The sequence below is a fragment of the Penaeus monodon genome, chromosome 32 (assembly GCF_015228065.2).
Source record: "Penaeus monodon isolate SGIC_2016 chromosome 32, NSTDA_Pmon_1, whole genome shotgun sequence".
NCBI classification, from domain to species: domain Eukaryota; kingdom Metazoa; phylum Arthropoda; class Malacostraca; order Decapoda; family Penaeidae; genus Penaeus; species Penaeus monodon.
Window position 1 is genome coordinate 18,060,429 of NC_051417.1, and position 340 is coordinate 18,060,768.

The window sequence follows — 340 nt, forward strand, 5'->3', positions numbered from 1 at the left end:
CACACACACAATATGAAATATCCAAAAGTATGTACTTATTTGGTTCCATGATAAGGTCTCACGAAACGTTTAAGACATTGACCGCTAAGATACTGTAGATAAAAGATGTCTTTCACAGCCATACATCGTAGACTACAAAAAAGGTCATTATAAAACAAACGCGATCAGTGTCCTCTGCGGAGTGCAAGTTTCGCCTTCCATTTTAGCAAACGAGTCAGTTCCTCGTTTTCAGTCTCGCCATTTATATAGGCGTGTGTGTGTGTGGAGGGGGGAGGGGGGGGGGGCAGAGAGTGAGTGATTGTGTGGGCGTGTGGAGGGAGGGGGGGCAGAGAGTGAGTGA